This window comes from Labeo rohita, chromosome 15, assembly GCF_022985175.1.
Source record: "Labeo rohita strain BAU-BD-2019 chromosome 15, IGBB_LRoh.1.0, whole genome shotgun sequence".
NCBI classification, from domain to species: domain Eukaryota; kingdom Metazoa; phylum Chordata; class Actinopteri; order Cypriniformes; family Cyprinidae; genus Labeo; species Labeo rohita.
The window spans coordinates 25,684,664-25,699,644 of record NC_066883.1 but is presented as its reverse complement, the minus strand read 5'-3'; the positions used below and the strand labels follow the sequence as shown (position 1 = coordinate 25,699,644).

Here is a 14,981-nt window from a genome sequence, read left to right as displayed (position 1 = left end):
AAAAAAAGGAAAAATAAGCAAAATAAGCTGCAATAAGGATCTGACTGAATATGCAAAACTATGATTCATTTAACCATTATTTATAAGAAAAAAATACGACTTAAATGACGATCGATGCAATTTAAGGAAAGCATTAGTACATCTTGATTTTTCACGTTATTTGAATTTCAACACAAATAAAATCTGGGATCTGCAGCTTATATAGGGTCCTACATGAAATCCATTTTATTTTTTCCCAAATTACATTTTTCCCCTTTTTTCTTTTTCTGAATCCCACTTTAATGTTTTTGTTTTTTAATTTTTTTAAAAAAATTAAAAGTATCTCTAATTAATTCATTTTATTTTAAAACAAAACATAATTTATTACTATTTTATTTTATTTTCAGAAATACTGTGTTGTGTAGACTATTTTCTGGTAAATACATTTTGGGAAATATTTTTTCTGATAAATATTACTTAAAAAATAATGTATTGTAATGTACTGTCATTGCATTTAGTAATACATTTCCAGGATTATTTGATAAAAATAATGTTTCACAGAACAGCATTTATATGAAATAAAAATCTTTTTCAACAATCGCTGTCACTTTCAATCAGCTTAATGCAACATTGCTGAAAAATTATTTAAAAAAAACAGAACAGAATGTCTGAATTCCATTTTTTTCTTCAAATTTTAACAAATCAGAAGCATCTCTAATTAACTGATTTTTCTTAAAAACAATGTATTACTATTTAATTTATTTTAATTTTATTTTCAGAAATACTGTATTGTGTAGGCTATTAATTTTTTTCTGGTAAATAAATTCTGGCAAATATTTTTTTCTGGTAAATATTACTTAAAGAATAATGTATTGTAATGTATTAATGCAATGACAGTACATTTCTGTCACAGTTTCTTCATGTTAAACTCAACTTTTATTTTGACAGGTTTTTGTGAAGACCTTTACGTTTCTGTTTGTACAATATGACGATAGTTTTTCTCAGGAGCTTTACTACTAATCAAAGTACTGGCTTCATTGACTAAGCGCGCCTCACAATAACGTGCGATTAATCGTGCAGCCCTAATCTGCGCCATTCATTCACACAGAGACAAGCATGCAGGATTCATATTTAAATAGTACATTTGCACCTTAATATTCACAGACACTAGTCCATATAGTCATATTTTGAATTAACTGTACTGACCCACTTTTGATTAATTCATCCAAACTTTAACGAATTCCGTGATTCCGCAATATAGAGTAAATTCCGTTTTTATTCCGTCTGAATTCTGCGATTCCATCTGCATTTTCATCACCCTACTTTTTAAGAGTCCTGCCCTTCACTTAAAGCTCTGAGAGAAACAGAAAGCGAAAAAGAGTAATAGCTTATGTTTCAGGCTGTATGAACTCAGAGACCTTCACACACTAACAGTGTGTCTAATAAGTGCAACACCAACGAAACCTTAAAAGCAGAAACTACATTAGTGAGCCAGATTAGCTACGGCTATATACTTGTTTACACAACTCAAAGCCTGCCTGCAGTCTGACCTCCAATGCATCATTTATTACTCATGTAAGTGAATGACGTATCCTATGGTCTACTGTGGAATCTATCTATTCGCTAAAGGATTAGCTCACCCACAAAGGAAACTTTGCTGAAAATAAACTAACCCTCAGGCTCTCTGAGATAAAGACGAGTTTGTTTCTTCATCAGATTTGGAGAAATTTAGCATTGCATCTTTTGTTCACCAATGGATCCACTGCAGTGAATGGGTGCCGTCAGAATGCAGGTCCAAACGGCTGATAAAAAAATAATTCACACAATTCCAGTCTATCAATTAATATTCTGTGAAGCGAAAAGCGATCTGTGATGTTTTTATCAGCTGTTTGGACATTCTGACGGCACCAATTCACTGCAGAGGATCCATTTATGAGCAAGTGATGCTAATTTCTCCAAATATGTACTGATGAAGAAACAAAATCTTGGATGGCCTTCACTAAATGTTTATTTTTGGCTGAACTATTACTTTGATTAATTTTTTTACATTTTTTACAGGTTACATCAGCCTTGCACTATCAACAAAGTATCCAGCATCATATTCCTGTCATTTCCTACACACTGCTAATGTTCACAGTGGTTTGCAAAAGGCATTTTTGCTAGAACTGTATCTCACCCGGCACAGAATAGATAGCCATTGCTTTAAACTCCTGGCTAGTTTGATTTAGACATTGCTTTCTTAGTTTGACAAGCCAAATATAATTCATATAAATCATCAAAGGTCTGTATTGTGTTTGACGGGTGAGTGTTGTTCTCTGCTCACAGAAGTGGAATGCAGAATGGGCATGTTTGGAGATCTATTAAAGAGCTGAAACACTGAACCTCCTTGTACTACTTTTAACAGCACACACTCTTTGTTTAAAGCAGCTTGTTTAACATTCTTATACTACATCCTTAGTTTAGAGTAATCTATGAACATCAAAAATGGCTTCCCAAAACCAGTCCCACAGTTCGAAGGGTCAAAAAGAAAAATGGATGTTCCATTAGCCGTATCTGTTTATTTATATCTACTGGACTGTAATGCACCCTCTGTGAGGTTATAAGCAGTCCATGCAGTCATTGTTTGGAGGGTGATTCAGAAATATTCAAAATCAAATCAAAGTTATTTTTAAAGCTGGAACAGACAATAATTCCACAAAAGCATTTGGAGTTTAGAATATCAACCTTTTCTTTGAAAGCTGACAAACGAGGTCGAATTGTTCTATATTGAATTTTTGAACTAATTAAGGCTGAGTAAAAAATATTTATTTCTCGATTTTTTTTACAAAATCCCAAGAATCAATTAGTCTAGCCTGTTTTCAGTTAATGAACAGAACATAGCACACTTCCCATTCAATAAATCGCAATAATCTTTGTGCTTTGTTAATTTTGTATGAAACAAAGTCCGTTTAATGAGGAGTGACAGATCGCTGCACCTCTCAGGGCTCTACAGTGCGACCAAATGCACCTGAAAACTATTGCGTGCGACTATGAAACAATATTTAGGAGCACCAGTGTGACTGACCCGATTAGCATATTTGTGTTTGCGCTGAGGGGAGCTTCAAAGGTTTCTACGTGTTTTTGCAACGTTGAGTAATGCATCACAGACATATCTCACAAATCCTTTTACAAACAAAGTGTAGAGGGAGTGTAAATAAGAGATTCATTGTGCAGTGTAGAGAGCTCCGTTGATTATAGTGGAACTTTGTGAGACTGCGATGAACTAAGATGAGTGACAGCTTTTGATCATTTTTAAGGGAGTTTGTTAATGAGATATTGATTTAATACAACAGTTAAATAAACGAGAAGTTAATATTTAGTTACTTACATTGTCTGACTATAACACTACTGCCTGATTTTGCTCTATTTCATCCTCAAAAATAGTTTGAAATGAGTCACAACTGAGTCTCTGCACATTCAAACACAGCATTGTTTAGTTTACGAATGAATGTGCGTTTTTAAACAAATCTAGTGAGTCAATGATTCAATTTCCCATTCACAAAGACTTGCTTTATTCCTGAATGAATCAGCCATTCAAACGGATCAAATGAATGAATGATTCAGTAATTAAATCAGTGGCTTGCCATTTCATTTTTAGAGTATTTTTTCAGTTATTTAAATCATTTAATATTTCTATATTAAAAATGTTATATTTAAAACATGAATTTATGAATTTGATTGCACTCATGCCACATGAGCCTCATTAAACATATGAAAATACACCTACAACCTACTTTTGTGTTCTTCTGTGCCATCATTTTGTTAATACTGATTTCCTTTGATTGGTAACTTACTCTTATTCTACATGTTCAAAAAATGATTTTCTTACTTATGTTTTTTGTCTTGTTTCCAGTCAAAATATCTAAAAATTTTAAAATCAAGAAGGATTTTCTAGACATGCAAAAATTATTGTCTTGTTTTCCAAAAAAAAAAAAAATCTTGTTTTCTGCTTGAAATAAGATTATTTTGCTAACCTCACTGGCAGATTATTTTGCTTGTTCTAAGCAAAAACTCAAATTTGATGTATTTTTTTCTGAAAACAAGACAATAATTTTTGCTTGTCTAGAAAACTCTTCTTGATTTAAGAATTTGTCAATATTTTGGCTGGAAACATGACAAAAATCTAAGAAAAGCATTTTTTGCAGTGTGTTGTTTTAATTAAATTTTTTAAAAAGCTTACAATTTTTTAAAAATTTGACATAAAAGATTATATACTTTTAATAAAGTTAGAAAAATGCCATTACAAAGCTAAAAACAACATTCGCCTGTATATCACTTTAAGGAGTCAAATATCACCTCGTAATGGGAAAGCTAATTTTTTATCAGATTTTTTTTATTAGTACCTGTGCTCTTAAATTTTTTAAGTTAGGAGCACAACTGCTCCTAAAAAGGAAAGTAAGCGTAGAGCCATGCCTCTGCTTTAGCAGTTTCAAAACAAAATAAACATTAATAAACACCCGAAGGTATGTTAAAAGAAAGGGTACAACCAGTGTTGGGAAGGTTACTTTGTAAATGTAATAGGTTACAGATTACAAGTTACTTGATTTAAAATGTAATAAGTAGTGTAACTTTTCAATTACTTTATTAAAGTAATGTAACTTATTACTTTTAATTGCTTTTCGATTACTTTTTTATATTTCTAGTATTTTCAACTGTTAATCATTTTGAAACATTTAAACCAGGCAGAGTTAACCTTACAGTAGCACTCAACACTGATTACTGTCGGACTTTCAAAATCCTTCATCACTTGAATTAAGATTATAAGTAAGGGATAATCTTTATTTTGTGATAACAACTGGCTGGATGTACATTATCCCACTTATTACACAGCTGCTTGATAGATTATTTAAATGTTTCATGTCAAAATAATCAGACATGAAATACTGATCTGAGTTGAAATATTTGAACGCAAAGCTTCCATGAAGAAATCAGTAGCTAGCAAACGGCAAGTTCAAACTAGACATTTTAGGGATACAGTGCAGTCATACCACTTTTCTTACACAACATTTCACATAAATAAATAAGTAGTAGTACTAGTTTTTTTAGTTATCTTATAATCCATTACAGTGTACAAAAAAAAAAAAATGGCAGCATCTGCGTTTGTATGAAACAATAGAGCGAGTCCACGATGCCAGGATGACAGAATTAAGAAATTGTCTACATAATATTGAATTGAGCTTTAATATTTTATTAGCTAACCAAACGCAAAGCTTCCGCCAAGAAAAACTATCAAGCATATAGCACTGACTTAAGTTGCCCCGAATGAGTCTGAGTTATTAGCTTTTACCAGTTGTTATCAGGGAATAACATACCTTGGAATGTCATGACTGACCAATTAGAATCAAGCATTCCACAGAGCCATGTAATAATTTATTTTAAAGCACAGCCACCACAGACTTTTTTTTTTTACTTTTTTTGAGGGGCTTTTTATGCCTTTTATTGTGATAGGACAGTAGAGAGATGACAGGAAAGAGCTGGGAGGAGAGAGTTGAGCGGGATTAGCAAAGGGCCTCAAGACAGGAATCAAACTCAGGTCATCGTGAGCGCAGTTGCGCTATATGTCGGCACACTAACCACGAGGCTATTGCCACCAGTGCCCCAAATTCAGACTCAACAGCTCTTATTTACTTTGAGATCATTGTGAGGTTAAATACAGATTTGAAATCATAACAAGAAATAGTTTAATAGATATGAACTGGGTTTGAAATCAAATGTTTGCATAGTTATAGACAGAAAACACTAGCATCTAACAATGCCTTGGAAAAAATCTTAAAAAATAAAGTTTATGCATAAACCCAAATAGGAAATAAAACAGTTATCAAATAAGCATGTGTCCTAAACTCCTGAAACATTTGTGTCTCATTTTAGAGCAGTCAATGCAATTTATGAAAGAAGTCAATTAAATCTGTAAGTGGGGGTGGGTGTGTGAAAAAATTCTGATGTAATCCCCTTTGTAATCACTGGCATTTTTCAAAAGTAACTGTAATTTAATTACACATTTTTTCATTTTTTTTTACAATTACATTTATTTTGTAATTAAATTACGTAATTCCGTTACATGTAACTAGTTACTCGCCAACACTGGGTACAACTTACCAAAATCCATATCCAGTCTTATGTAATCACTCAATCATTGTTTCAACCAAGCAAAGACGTCAATATAAAACGGCTTGTAAACTGTCACGTAACGTCACATTTACCTCAGAAAAAACATATTCGATGACCATAAACTCATTAGTCAGCTGGAAAAATAAACTCTAGAGAGGAGCATTTTGCTAAATATATGCAGTATACAACATATTAATTATAATTTTTACTGTTCTTCAATGTTTGAATTTTTGTTTGAATAAATCTGTTTTTATGACAAAACAAATTACAGTAGATATATAATTGTTATTGTAAGTTAGAAAAACATCACTGAGTGTACTTTAAGAGTTTGTATACTAATTTCATTTTAGTTCATTTTATTTCGGTTCATTTTAACCCTCAATATTATAGTAACGTAGTACCAACTGACTCTCATGTATTTTACAGCATTAGTTTGAAAATTTGTCATGTACTGTACCTGATATATATCCAAAATAACCACTATCAAATCGAATCATGCTTGTGAATCAGAATCAAATTGAATTATGAAATGTGTGTCAAACCCAGCCCTAGAAATAATTAAATGTGACCCTGGACCACAAAACCAGTCTTAAGTAGCACAGGTATATTTGTAGCAATAGGCAAAAATACATTGTATGGGTCAAATTTATTTATTTATTTTTTATGCCAAAAATCATTAGGATATTAAGTAAAGATCACGTTCCATAAAGATATTTTGTAAATGTCCCACTGTAAATATATCAAAACTTCATTTTTGATTAGTAATATGCATTGCTATGAACTTCATTTGGACAACTTTAAAGGCGATTTTCTCAATATTTAGATTTTTTTGCACCATTTGATTTTCAAACAGATTTTCTAATCCTAACAAACCATACATCAACGGAAAGCTTATTTATTCAGCTTTCAGCTGATGTATAAATCTCAATTTCGAGGAATTTACACTTATGACTGGTTTTGTGGGTCACATATAGTGACTTGAACTGTATTTGCTAGAAAACATGAGAAAACACATTTTTACATTTACATGAATTTATGCAATGTTTAGATAAAAACTAAAAATAAAGGTGCATTCTTAAACTAACCTAACCTTCAGTGGCGTGTAAGAAGATTAAGATTTACACTGTAATACTGCCTTACAAAGGAAAAACACTGACACAGAGAAAATCACTTTTTGATATGCATTTTCACACTCACTTTTACTCTGAACTTGCACTTTGTAGTGCAGAAAACTCCATCTCACGTATGTTAACGTCACATTTAAGTGAGAAAATCATGTGTTGAATTCCTTTCTGGTACAATTCTCATAGACTGAGTATTCGGTGGACGTTCAGTGAACCGTGAAACACTGCAATATTCACCCAACATTCAACCCAGCACACCGCACATCCACTCTCTGACAACATGTGTTTCACAACAATCATTAGCACATCATCTGAAAATAGACGATCTCATAGTTAGTTTCTATTTCTGGTCAAAGCAAATGCAAGACAATCCTGAGACCCACAGCTGCAGGAATGCTATAGTTGTGGTCACGATCAGTCTGGCATATTCCAAAGTAGTGAAATACAAAACAACATGATCAAAATAGCATCCTTGTACAATCCAGGAATAAATCAAACACTTATGCCAGTGTACAGCGAGAACACTGTGAACATAAATATTTAAAGACAATCAAAAAAGTAAGAGGCACTTGAAAACAGGGCGAATAATCAAAGAGGACATTGCTTTCTTCAAGTCTTACAGCATACTCTGTCTTTCTGGGAACTGTCATGACAAACAGACAATTCTGCAAGCCAAATCACCCATACGAGTTGTTTCTCAGCATCCATAATTGCTTCCCCCTAAGCAATTCCAATCAAGTAAAGCTGGCAGACAAAAGTACTGTATGCGTGCCCTAATAAACAATCAGTGATGATTTGATATACTAAACTCTTGACTCTGTGAGTATAAAAGACTCAAGGATGGGATTTTATTAGCTGCTTTCACTTTAGAGTGGAAAGCATTCACATGACCACACACGGTCCTATTAATTATAATGATTATGATGAAGTGTTGAAAAACATTATCACTGTGTGTTTTTCTGCCCCTGCTGCGGTGCCAAGGCTGTCGCCTTTTAACACTCAGCTTTTATAAATGGCTTCATATTTGCAACACAGACGGTGCCTGGAAAATAGGAGAGGTGGATATATTTATATGAAGCACTATAAAATAACAATCTTCGAAGTTCCTTACTCTAATCAGTTAAGCTGGGTTAGCTTGTTTATAATTATCACTTTCAAGAAATCATACTTTCGCACCTCAGTATTGCAATTAGTGCACTGTTTATATATTTTTTTCATTGTTACTAAAAGTGCTTCATTACATCATAATTCATTTTCATTCTCTCAATCAAACTTGTTACATTTTATGTAATAATTCAAACACAATTTTAAATACGCTTTTAGAAAATATTGTTAAAATTAATGTCAAAATTCTAAGTGCAAGCATATTTGAATACAAATAAACAAAGCTTAGGAATAGATTTTTATATAACACATTAAAATGTGATGGTGATGAATGACTAAAATAGAATAAAGCATGTCTGATTTTTCAGTTAATTACATATAAATTGTTCGTCCTGAGAAAACAGATGGCGGCATTTTCTAAGAAACAACCCAAAATAGGTATAACTGTCATGCATGAGCCCAGAATGCCAGTAATAAAGTAATTAAATACTGAAGAGGAAAAAGGTCATATGATACCTCTGTCCTTTTTTCCACATTACATTACATCACATTATAATTTGGATCAATTCTAACCATGGTCACGCTGCTCACAATATATCTATCTACACTGTCATTAAAAAGTTTGGGATCCGTAAGATTTTTAATGTTTTTAATGAAGTTTCTTATGCTCATCAAGGCTTATTCATTCCTGTGATGCAAAGCTGAATTTTCAGCATCATTGCTCCAGTCAACAGTGTTACATGATTCTTAAGAAATCATTCTAATATGATGATTTATTATCAACGTTGAAAACAGTTGTGTTGCTTAATTATTTGTTAGAACCTGTGATACATCTTTCAGGATAAAAAGTGATAAAAAAAAAACAGCATTTATTTAAAATAGAAATATTTTATAACAACAATCTACCATTTAAAAATTGGTGGTCAGTATATTTTTATTCTTTTTTTTTTCTTTTTTTTTTAAAAAAAAGAGAAATTAATACTTTTATTAGCCAAGGATGTGTTAAATTGATAGAAAGTGACAGCAAAACTTGTTAGAAAAGGTTTTTATTTTAATAAATGGTGTCCTTTTTAACCTTTTTTCCATCAAAGAATCCTGAAAAAATAATGACAGGTTCCAAAACAATATTAAGCAGCACAGCTGTTTCCAACATTGATAATAAAAGTAATAAAGCAGCATATTAGAATGATTTCTGAAGGATCATGTGACACTAAAGACTGGAGTAATGATGCTGAAAATTCAGCTTTGCACAACAGGAATAAATTATACTTTAAAATATATTAAAATACAAAACCATTATTTTAAACTGTAATAATATTTCACAATATTACAGGTTTTTTTTGTATTTTTGATCAAGTAAATGCAGCCTTGTTGAGCGTAAGAGAATTTTCTAAAAACTTTACAAATCTTACTGATCCCAAACGTTTAAATGTGTATCTATCTACCTATCTATCTATCTATCTATCGATCGATCAATATAGATAGATAGATAGATAGATAAATAAGTATGCTCTACAAATATCAACAAAAGAAAGTTTTACTATTTAAAGGATTTTAGTGTTATAAAATGGTAAGTTGTATGGGTCATTTGTAATGTTGACATTTTAATAGCATATTTTGCTGTAATAACACAAGTCTGGCTTCCTCTGTGCCAGTGGTTGAAATTACAAAATATTACCATGGTGAAAATTTACTAAAGTAATTATGCTTCTATTTAGGCTTCCACAGAGACATTTGTTTTAAATGACAGACTCAGTTCCTTTACATATTACACTTAAAATACAATTTACATATTCTGACTAACGATAGAACCGGCCAGACAGCCTGCAAGAAGTCTTGTGCGCCGCTGTTAAGACATGTTGGGTTTTCTCAAGACTATCCCACATGCTTTAACTTCATTTGCACTCCGGTAATTGATTTTAAGCTCTATGAATTAATACATTAAATCAGACTTTATTTAACGCACCACACGGTTAATATGCAAAAAGCTATAAAAATAAATATCATGTTAACAACAAATGTAATCACACCGGTTACGACCAGTTAAAAAGCTGTTACCCGTGCCTAACAACTCCCTTCAGCCGCGACTAATACACAAATAGCACATCATCTCGCAGTTTATGGCTATTATATAAATATCTTTGATTAAGCATATAACAATTTCAAATATACTTGCATTTACTGGTTCCCATCGAGAACAAGAGGACATTTAGTCAAAACATCAAGCAACAGAAGTTCTTCTGAAATTTTTAATAATTCATAGCCTACTAAATACCATAACACAAACAGAATTAGACTTATAAATACTTGTCACGCCAAGCATATGGACAATATATTTGCATGTGAATAGCTTGAGTCGTTTATGAACCATATGCATAACAGCATGAGAAAATCGATTTACCCACATGCAGAGATTATCATATTTTGTCACTTAGGGATCGCTTTAAATAGCTGGGCTATAGCCTAGACTTGGTGTCCCTACTTCAGTACAAGCATATAGATACACACAAGTCATAATTTCAGTAATATATTAGATATGCATCGTCCTACCGTTCAGAGTAGCATGTTCTTGAGTAATAAGAAATGTTCTTTGAATTCCTTTGGTCGTGTTGAAAGGTGCTGTAAGCCAATCCAGTTTCCTCAGTAAATGAGAAAACTTGTGTCGCTCGGCTTCTCGGCGGAATGAATCATTCTGCAAGTCAGCTTGCAGAAGACAGCCCGTGAGCGCGCAAAAGCGTGTGGACACGCTCCACCTACAAAACAGTGTTAGACAGAAGGATGCCCCCCCCCAATAGTATGTTCCTGCACAACCGGAGGCTGCACTTTCAGGACCGCAGTTCCAAGCAAGTATACCCGGCTGCAGCCTGCAGAACGGGGCGGGGCTGCACGTGGGGCGGGGCTACACGCATCGCCCCGCCCACAAATGATTTCATTGGCTAATGACATGTAATAACGTAGACATAGCTATATATATATATATATATATATATATAGAATATCATTCGTGATATTAACTTACATACAAAAATAAACAATATATTATGAATTCGTTAATTATCTACACGTAATATTAATCTATACCAAACATAATACATTATGTTTTCATTCATTATTTTTGGCAAAATTTCATTATTATTTCTGAGCAACGATTAATGTTTATTTGCAAATTTAAATTATTTATGGGTTTTTATTTTTATTTACGCATTTACTTGTATTTAATGTGTTTTTTTTTTGTCACCAACTCAACACTGAAAGTTTCTTTGAAAATGTTGTCTTAGAATTATGAATTGATAAAGTGCCATTTTTATAAGAACTACATGACAGCTATTGCTTTGTTCTGATAACAAAACCTTTCACAATAAATTATGTGTACATGTAGAGATAAAATATAGAGATTACCTCATGTTAAAGAAAGCTGGAAGTCCAAAAGCGTTGGACTAAACAATATATGAAGAGTATTTCATTTTATTGGTCATACAAAACAGCAGTTTAACATCACTGTTGTATTGGCAGAGGCCCACCTGTTGTGTCTTCCGTTGTTACCACATACATTTAACATGTAATAATACACACACACACACACACACACACACACACGAGGGCAGTCTTATTTTAACTACTTCACATCTCCTTATACAATCGCTCATTAGTGACATCATGAACGCAATGTTGTAATCAAACATTACAACTAATCAAATAAGACAAAACTCGTAGCTCAACTACTCACCAACGCAGCGACAAACGAGTGGAAATAAAATCGCGTTGATAAATAAAATGACGCGTTGGCGTCATTAACCAATGATATAATTTGTGGGCGGGGCGACACATGTAGCCCTGCCCCACATGCAGCTCCACCCCGTTCTGCAGGCTGCAGCCAGGACCTTCCAAGACCGCATTTCTAGCACCCTATTTTTTGTGACAGCGCCATCTAGAGCAGATCTGATTCAAGCATAAAACAAAAACTATTCATTTTTAATCCTTCCATCTTATTTTTAATGAAAGCGCTGGTGTGAACTTCGAGGCGTGTCAGCAATCTCCATTTAGCCTATTTCGCTGTGCAAAACAGATAATTGTTCTGCTGAATGTTAAACTAACATTTGTATTCAAATAAAATTGCATTTACTAATGTACTAATAAACAAGCAATTTGTAGTGCAATTGTTTTACCGTTTATTGCACTTTATGTGTGTCACACATCAGACGTGAATGCTGTGCTGCGGCTAATGAACTGAAGTCTGCAAAAATGCAAGTCTTTCTTTACAAGAAAATGGAATTTAACCCCAGAATATATATAGAATATATTGAAAGGTTAAATATTTCAAAAGGGTTACCAATGGGTATGTTAAGGGTTAGGAGTCGGTTAGGACAATAATTAAGTGTATACTAGGGATGCACCGATACCACTTTTTCCAGTACTCCACCGATACTTTTATTTTTGGTACTTGCCGATACCGATATTTTAAAATTTACCAGTAAATTAGTAAAATACTGGGTACAGAAACTAAAAGAATATGTATTAGTTGGTTAATTTTTATTTATCAAATTGATACAGTCAAACCAAAATGTATTCAGATACCTTTTCTCACATTATCAGACATTTTTCACATTATCACATTATCTTAAACTGTGTCCTGCACCCACTAGTAAAAAATATATATATATCAAAAATTAGGTGGTGTATAGCTGGTGTCTGAATAATTTTTAGTTTGACTATATATCCCTTAGTTATTTTTTTTTACACTTAATTATGCCCATTAAAATGTGTTTTGTTACTTTCACTGTTCAGTTTTTTTTTTTTTTGCTCTATGGTACATCATCTTTAATTTAATAGCATTAAACTGCTCCATTGCAGCGGCTCAGTACTGTAATCATGTGTTTTGTTGTAATAATGCAGGGAACCACTCGTTTTGAATAACTCTGATATTTTTAGAAATATTAGTCGCGTTTTTTTAATCTGAAACATGCTGCTAACCTGTGCATTGCTTTACTTACTTGTTTTTGATATATCCGACCAAACTACAAACTTTCCAGTGATGTGAAGGCGGGATCATAACTCAACAAGCCGTGCATCTTCACCACGGCACACTGGATCCATTCTGCGTGCTTTGCCTTTCAGCTCGCGCGCACCAGCTATACAAGCGTTGATACTGAATGTTTAACATTATATTATTTGCATACATATACTTCGTAGACATCCTTAATCTCTAATGACTCCATTCTGCTGTCTGTTGTTCTGTTGTCGGTGTTTCTTTGCCTGAATAAGCACTTGTCACATGCTGTGTGGTATCGGCCTTTGGTATCGGGACATTTTAACGAGTACGAGTACGAGTACAGGAGCTCAGTATCGGGCCCGGTATCGGTGCATCCCTAGTGTATACAATTAAACAACTACATATTTCTTTAAAAAAAATAATATACAGAATTGAATAGCAAGCGCTATTAAATAGTATGAGACGCTAATACATACATATATACAATAAATAAATAAAATAAAATAATACAAAAAAAACTATAGGGTCCTAGAAATGCGGTCCTAAAAATGCGGTCCTGAAACCGCAGCCTCCGGTTGTGCAGGAATACCCTTCTCGGATGTTCTCGTCCTTTAAAGGGACAGCGTCACAGTTCGTGAGAACTGACCTGGAAACTTTATTTTACACCACAAACTAACTCGAGTATTCTTGGGAAATTAAAAAGAAATAATCGTTTTAGGCTACTGAAATGAAAAAGGCATATATATTCAAAAAAGAAAAAGAAAGAAAGAAAAAAAGGACGAGTAGGCTGGAAAATGTTGTTGGTGTTGAAATGTTTGTTTGCTCTGGTATAAAACTTTCCTCACATGGGCTGAGCCTAAGCTTGTTCATCATGCCAAAAATAGGTCATCATCTATCATCAGCTATCAATAGCAGCATTACCATTCTGACATTTGAAAAACCTACAAAGCAGCAACAATGTCATTCAGGCTATTGAACATTCAGCATTCCGGTATTAATATCAATTATGATCAACAAATCCGCACCCAGCTCTTATTTTCTCACACATCTGGAACTGCATTCTACGTAAAAACTGCCTTTACGTGGCTTGCATCCAAAAACAGCAATAAACATTATGTTTGAAACACATCTGTAATCATAAATCGTTAAAACATAAAGGTATACGGTGAGTGAGTTTATTTAGTCTGGCAGAAATTAATCATAAATCTTGTAGTAATCCGATTTTCACATTAGGTATTAGCTGACAGGATTGTTGTCAATTAACAATTAACAAAATCTTAGTCCAGTGTTAATATTTAGTCTCTGTGTTCATGTAAATCACAAATGACCCACTTTCCATAAGGCTAAATGTGTTTTGTTATACATTAGCAACTAAAAATCAGCGCTAGGATTCACTAGTTAATCCATAGCGCAATTACTGGTAAATTTCGGGATGAATGTGTCATCTCATTCTACTTTCTACTTTTAAACTGTATCAGTTGAGTCACTGTTGGCACAGAAGGTTTGGCATTCCAACCTGTATCCCTGCCTTAAACGAGAGGGATTTTTTTCTGTTTTTCACACCCAAATCTATGGTACCAGTAAAGAAGGTAGATTAAAACACATTACTAAACAGAGTGATATGAACCAAACCCAGT

The 14,981-nt window shown here is 33.2% G+C and overlaps 1 protein-coding gene across 3 annotated transcripts in view; it reads right to left on the bottom strand.

The window, feature by feature from the left end:
• gipr (gastric inhibitory polypeptide receptor) overlaps nucleotides 1-11,129 on the bottom strand; it is a 34,917-nt gene extending 23,788 nt beyond the window's left edge. For all 3 annotated transcript variants that reach the window (XM_051128904.1, XM_051128903.1, XM_051128905.1), the window contains exon 1: nucleotides 10,905-11,129. The gene's annotated coding sequence lies outside the window, so the exon portion shown is untranslated. The remainder of the gene's footprint in view (nucleotides 1-10,904) is intronic.
• Between the last annotated feature and the right edge of the window lie 3,852 nt (nucleotides 11,130-14,981).